General features: G+C 39.1%; 1 long non-coding RNA gene across 1 annotated transcript; it reads left to right on the forward strand.

Annotated features, from left to right (window-relative positions):
- The first annotated feature begins 2,237 nt into the window (after positions 1–2,237).
- LOC106578670 (uncharacterized) lies at positions 2,238–6,707 on the forward strand. Its single transcript, XR_001322498.3, has 4 exons — positions 2,238–2,541; positions 2,684–2,805; positions 5,599–5,691; positions 6,363–6,707. It is a non-coding gene; the product is annotated as an uncharacterized LOC106578670 (long non-coding RNA).
- Positions 6,708–7,088: the final 381 nt, after the last annotated feature.

Below are 7,088 nucleotides of genomic sequence, written 5' to 3' on the forward strand. Positions count from 1 at the left end.
CAAAAATAACAAAGGGAAACCAAAAGCGCACAGTTCTGTCAGGTACAGAAAACTAAACAGAAAACAACTACCCACAAACACAGGTGGAAAAAAAACCCTGCTTAAGTATGATCTCCAATTAGAGACAATGAGGACCAGCTGCCTCTAATTGGAGATCATCCCAACAAAAAAAACATAGAAAAAGAAAACTAGAACCTAAACATAGAAATACAAAACACCCCCTGTCACGCCCTGACCTACTCTATCATAGAAAATAACATCTTACAATGGTCAGGACGTGACAGAATGGCTCAACATACCCCCCTTTCCCCTACTATAGTTTACAACAGAATTCTATAGTAAACTGCAGTGTTTTTTTCATGTGGGGTCTTTTAAAGTGGTGCCTACAGTTGCGCTGAGCTCCACGCTGGGGTCTCTGTTGAGTAAGTTTGAGGGGTGAATGTAGCACATGTGGATGTGTGAAACTTACTCCTCAGCCTGAAATTTCCCCACTTGCGCTGACAAATAGCTAGCTTTTCATGTGGCGCGACTGGTAAGAGGCTTCGGGAGAGTGGTCAAGTGTGCTAGCAAAGCAGAGGTGCTGGGTTTGAGCCTTGGTGGGAGCCATATCAGGAGGAAGTGGTACTCGCTGAACAAGCAGCCTGATGGCCTTTACACCAGCATAATCCATCTATACTCTACATCATTTTATACATAAAGCTACTCAGGTCTACCGTAATTGAGTGAACATGGTGTCACATTTTGAAAACCTCTAAAACATACAGTGCAGTGAGTTAAAAGTTCACTCCACTAATAGATCTGTACAGTGGCTCTGTATTCACCAAGTTTATGGGCATCCTATGAATGAGGTCTTTCTTTTTAGTTATTTATTTAACCAGGCAAGTCAGTTAACAACAAATTCTTATTTACAATGACGGTGATGGGGGTCACCTTGGGGCCATGATAGGTTCTGCACCAAATGATTGATGTATTATAATAATTGATTATGCTTATGTTGTATTAATAGAAGGGGAAAGGCTATAAGACCCCTCCCCCACTACATTTATAGGGTCCTGGACCACAGATTAGCAACATATGCATTATGAGGTTTAATACTGGTCCACAGTTCTTTTCTAGTCTCTGCTTCTAATAAGAAACAGTCTGAGAGATGTGTGAGTTATTGCAGTTAAAACAGGGTGTCTGTGAGAAAGCGCCTCAAGGCTAAAAGAGATAGATAGACCCCTGCAGGGGAGTAAATAGATAAGAGACAAGTCAGACACACCACTGTAAGCCGTAAGGGAATGGAAAATTACTGCTGAGCCCTTAGAAAACACGGGACTATTGTTTTCTCCTGCAAGTTTGTATAACTGTATATGCATGGGCTTGGTCTCATAAGTAGAAGGTGTTGATGTAGGCAGTTACACCACTAGGGGTTGACTGCAAGTATATTAAAGCAACTTTGACCTGTTTTATTTTGCAGAACTTACTCTGAAACATACGTGCTGTGTTTCCGTTGTCAACTTCTGTCTGCAATTGCATTAATAAAGGTTTGATTGATTTACTTAAAGAAGATATTGTCTGATTGCTGATTTCACCAATAAGCCAATGATTGACAATGAACAAGGAACCTACCCCAACAACGACCTACCCCAGCCAAAACCTGGACGACGCTGGGCCAATTGTGTGCCGCCCTATGGGACTCCCAATCACGGCTGGTTGTGATACAGCCTGGAATTGATGCAGTGCCTTAGACCGCTGCGCCACTCGGGGGCCCTTATGTCACTCTGAGATGAATATCTGATCAACACAAGTCGAATCAGCATGTCCTTGTTTGCTGTGCCAGGTTTATGCCACTCAGACTATATTGTGTAATTCTGAGAAAGGTACAAACAAATTTTATCATCCTCCAGGTTACCATTTTGCACCTGAGTATTCATCACACATTGCCTTTCAGTGAGGAGGGATTGGACCAATGTGAAGCTTGGCATTATGGTTATAATTTTGTGAGGGGTCAGACTGGGAATTTAACCAGGAGGACTCCTACTCCATCGATAAGCACCATGGGATTTCTTTTTTAGACCATATGTAACAGGGTTGGTTATGTTTCCACTTGCCTCTAAAGAAATGTGTATTTAATGTTCAAGCATTCTTATTGGTTGGTTCAACTCTGATGACAATAAGATGTGTTGTGATTGGCCCCGCTTGCAGATAGGGGGAGATCGCGAACGTCAGGTCTTCCCAGTATGAAAATGTGATGCAAGAGGTAGGTGACGTTCTGAATACTGTTTTATATTTTATATTTTACAATGTGTACAAGTTTGCTGTACATTACTGATTTATACATGTGTGGGTATATGGTACCTGTTAGGGATTGAGGGGCTTTCTGGGATGTGCTTTGGCATATGATTGCTGTAAATAAGTGTTAGCTAGCATACACCGACGTAATGGTCACATAAGCCCACTGCTAACACAGTTGTCTTCATGCTACAGATTTTGCCATCGACAGCCATCAATATCGTTAAGCCCTGCACAACTAACGTGCTGTTTCCCATTTAACAACAGGTATTTACACATGTTATATTTTGTATTGTATTTTTGTATTTTGTTCACCCAGTATGAAAATGTGATGCAAGGGATTTTACCTTCGACAGCCATCAATATCGTTAAGCCCTGCACAACTAACGTCCCGTTTCCCATTTAACAGAAATAAATTATGCTCAACTGGGACCACTGGCTGATGTGATTTATTTGGACAAAACACAACGCAAGGAGAGTACGATTTACATCTGTCAGAACCTTGATTTAATATCACATCCAGAACGTACAGTAAGTTGTCCCTATAGCAACTATACCAAGGTAATGTGGTCATCATATACAGTACATAAGGTCTTTCCCCCAGCAGTTTCCCATCCAAGTACTGGGTGGTATACAGGGGTCAATGTTGAGAATTGGGTAATATTTTAGAAACGTTGATCAATGATATTATATTACATTTTACATTTTAGCCATTTAGCAGACGCTCTTATCCAGAGCGACTTACAAATTGGTGCATTCACCTATAATATCCAGTGGAACAACCACTTTACAATAGTGCATCTAAATCTTTTAAGGGGGGGGGTTCGAAGGATTACCTTATCCTAACCCAGGTATTCCTTGAAGAGGTGGGGTTTCAGGTGTCTCCGGAAGGTGGTGATTGACTCCGCTATATGATCTAAAAGCACAACCAAATTCCAATGGAAAATCAATGTCAGATGTTTTATTTCGTTTTATTCACGTAAATGGGTTATCACTGCGCTTTCAACCATTTAAAAGCACAACAAAGTTAAAATGGGAATACAATGTCAGATATGTTGTTTATTTATACAACTTAATGTGTCATCACTGTGCTTCATCTATTACCACAACTAAATGACCTTGATCGCAGTTGAGATTACGTTAAAGTACATGGTGCAAGTGGTCAATGCGGGTTGAGATTCTGACCAGATTGTAATAGCAATTGTGAAAATTTCCACAGACCTGCGACCCTGAAGATGCACACTTTCTATGATTATAAAACCACATTTATTGTTACAGCAACCTCAAAATGTGTCAATGGATGGATGTGTAACTCATTTTAAGGTTGAATAAATACTTTTACATAAGTTTGTAAGATATCCTTAACATTAGGCTATTTACTGTCTTACAAAAGTAATTGAATTGTGTTTGGTTGTCAATGCAACCAAATATCAACATTTAAAGGAGATCTTCTGCTTGGATAGCTCCATCTGTGCCACTGAGGTCTGGCTTTAATTCCAGTTTGTCTGCAAATGTATAACTGATGTGTTGGATTCACGTCTCCATTTCAACCAAAGATCTAAGTAAAAGAATAGCACTAAATCAAATCAAACTTTAAATGCACTTTATTTACAGTTTGACTTGATTTAATCCTATTATTTAAATTTGGTTTTTGGTTGAGATGTGATTCCAACATATCATGATTACCTTGTAGATTCCATTTGAAATCAACAGTGGTGGGAAAAGTACCCAATTGTCATACTTGAGTAAAAGTAAAGATGCCTTCATAGAAAATGACTTAAGTGAAAGTCACCCAGTAAAATCCTACTTGAGTAAAATTCAAAAAGTATTTGGTTTTAGATATACTAATGTATCAAAAGTAAATGTAACTGCTAAAATATACTTAAGTATAAAAAGTAAACGCATAAATCATTACAAATTCCTTATATTAAGCAAACCAGACAGCACCATTTTCTTGTTTTTTAAATTTACGGATGGCCAGGGGCACGCTCCCACACAAACATCATTTACAAACGAAGCATGTGTTTAGTGAGTCCGTCAGATCAGAGGAAGTAAGGATGACCAGGGATGTTCTCTTGATAGGTGTGTGAATTAGACCATTTTCCTGTCCTGCTAAGCATTCATCATGTAATGAATACTTTTGGGTGTCAGGGAAAATGTATGGAGTAAAAAGTACATAATATTCTTTAGGAATGTAGTGAAGTAAAAGTATATAAATAGTAAAGTAGTACTTAAGTAGTATTTTTACTTAAGTACTTTACACCACTGGAAATCAACCAAAGCTTGAAACCAGGATAGCCCTATATGTATTGTCTATTTTTTGTTGAAGCTTGGGCTGAATTGAAACAATAGCTGTTGATGACTTAGCATCATTGATTATATATTACTGATAAAATATGGTTACATTTCATTTGATTTGTTGAAAGTACCCTTTGGAATGACTTCGATAGCAACAGTGAATCTATTAAGTGGAGATTTCGCAACAATTATTCTCACGATAGCACATTGGTAATAGTCAGTGACAAGTATCAAAGCTAAGCAGCATTGGGTTTGGCTAAAATCCTGAATGGATAGTTATAGATAGATCAACTCTCCAGTAGAAGCAGCTGCCCAGCCTATTATTTTTGTTTTCTTATAGTGGATATTACCTATACAAGGATTGTCTATGTTGAAAATTGGTTACTGTCAGACTGGGTGCGCAACTGGTCAACTGGAGTCAGGTGCAGGAGAGCAGAGATGAGTGAACAGGCACACTTTAATTGGCAGAAGCAAATCAGTCGGACGCAACAGCATCACAACACTCCAGTCAAAGGCAAAAGCGAATAGCGCACTATTCACACAAAAAATGTACAACAATACAATACCACGGGTTCAAAACAATACCCAGAAAAAAACAGCCTGCCGCGTCACACAATAAACGTAACGAACAATACCACACACAGACATGGGGGGAACAGAGGATAATATACATGTAGAGTGACGAGGGGATGTAAACCAGGTGTGCGGGAAAACAAGACAAAACAAATGGAAAATGAAAGGTGAAGCGGCGATGGCTAGAAGACCGGTGACGTCGACCGCCGAGTGCCGCCCGAACAAGGAGAGGAGCCGACTTCGGCGGGAGTCGTGACAGTTACCTTAATGACATTATCCTGCGATTGAAATTTTGCCCACAAAACAACAGTTGATGACTTTTTTCAAATCCAATGTATTTTCAAGGTAGATTCCACGTCACAATAAGTTGAGAAATTACTTTGAAACAACGTTGATTTAACTAGTTTGTGCCCAGCGGGTTGTTTTAAATCTCTGCTGAACTTCTAATTTCAGAGTCATGAGCAGAAACTACATGTCCAAGTATGATGAGATGCATAGGGAGACTACCTTATGTCCAACAACCACAAGTGGAAAGCTTGCTTCCAGGTATGTGTCTAGAACTTGAAAAATACTATGGGACTACTTGAAAGTGTTATTTTTGGAGTCCATAGAAGACTTCCCATGACCAGTTGTCTAAAGTACTAAAGTAAAAATACCAGAAAGTACTTACCAGAAAGTACTACTTATAGTTTTTCTTGGTATTTGTTCTTTACTATTTATATTTTTGCTACTTTTACTTTTACTTCACTACATTCCGAAAGATTTTTTTTTAAACATTTTACTCCTTACATTTTCCCTGACACCCAAAAGTACTCGTTACATTAAAACAGGAAAATTGTCCAGTTCACACAATTATCAAGAGAACATCCATGGTCATCCCTACTGCTTCTGATCTGGCAGACTCACTAATCACAAATGCTTCGTTTGTAACTTATGTCTGAGTTTTGGAGTGTGCACCTGGATATCTGTTAAAAAGAAAATATACTAGAAAATGGTGCCGTCTGGTTTGCTTAATATACAGAATTAGAAATTATTTATACTTTTACTTTTGATCTTAAGTATATTTAAAACCAAATACTTTAACTTTTACTCAAATATTATTTTGCTGGGTGACTTTCACTTTTAGTTGAGTCATTTTCTATTAAGATCTTTACTTTTCCTCAAGTATGACAATTGAGTACTTTTTCCACTAACTGCCCATGACTTTGGAACTGGAGAGTTAAATTAATGAAACTCTGACACCGCTGGCCAGCGCGACGCCTATCGCAAGACGACTGCAACTTTGTAATGTACAAGAAGGACAACAAGATGATATGGCAGACCAAGTGCCCGGCGTCTGGTGGCTGTGTAATGATGTGCCGCATGTGGCTGTGTAATGATGGCACCATGGTGGTGGAGAGGAGGTGTGGTCCTCTGCTCAGTCTAAGGGATTCAAGCAGTGAGCAGAGCACCTGCATCTCTACCGGGGATAAGTTCATGTTGATAATACCCACACTTTCCATCTGTGTTGTATGACTGTCTTCCTTGACCTATGTTCAATAAAGAGCATGGTAAAAATAAAAGATCTGTTGTCTTCTGATTGTATTTTTCTTGCATTATCCTGATCTATCTATCAATGAAAAGGAATAGGGGTAACATCATTCAGAACAACCAGAAATGATCATAGAATTTTGAAGTATCCTCTTGCCATGAATGTGAGGAGAAAACAATATGGCATCTATTGAGCACATTGGGGAATCTGAGAGCTGTGAACACATCAGAATCTGGCAGATAAGAATAATGAATAATTGTTTCAATGAGCAGATATTTTTAGCACAGTGCATAGCGCACAAAACAGTTGAATAGCTCTGTTGAAATGTAGAGGCTGAGGTTCATTCTGTTGGCAGCCCCTCCTCTTGGTTACCACAGGCCTCTCTGAAGTGCCATTCTTAACGAGCCAGACA

Source organism: Salmo salar, chromosome 19, assembly GCF_965601325.2.
Source record: "Salmo salar chromosome 19, fSalSal1, whole genome shotgun sequence".
NCBI classification, from domain to species: Eukaryota; Metazoa; Chordata; class Actinopteri; order Salmoniformes; family Salmonidae; genus Salmo; species Salmo salar.